Here is a 281-nt window from a genome sequence, read left to right on the forward strand (position 1 = left end):
GATCTTACTTCTCAGCGCTCCAGGTCGTCTTTCCATCCCAGGATTTTACTACCATCCTGTCCATAAAACAGGAGAAACCACTCTTTGGGGAGAACGCGTTTGGGACGACTGTCACCCCACTAAACTTGTTCCCTGCTCCGCCCACACCTCCTGGGAATGTGGGGCACACATCCACCCCATGGCAAAGCAGCCCCCACGCTTCCGAGAAGTGTTCCGGTGCTGGCTGCAAAAACAGATTGCCTGTCTCTCCGCCGCCCCGCCCCCCCCCCCCCCCCCCCCCG

This window comes from Mirounga angustirostris, unplaced genomic scaffold, assembly GCF_029215605.1.
Source record: "Mirounga angustirostris isolate CCGP_5_RB_7025 unplaced genomic scaffold, mMirAng1.0.hap1 SCAF_10, whole genome shotgun sequence".
In the NCBI taxonomy this organism is placed as follows: Eukaryota; Metazoa; Chordata; class Mammalia; order Carnivora; family Phocidae; genus Mirounga; species Mirounga angustirostris.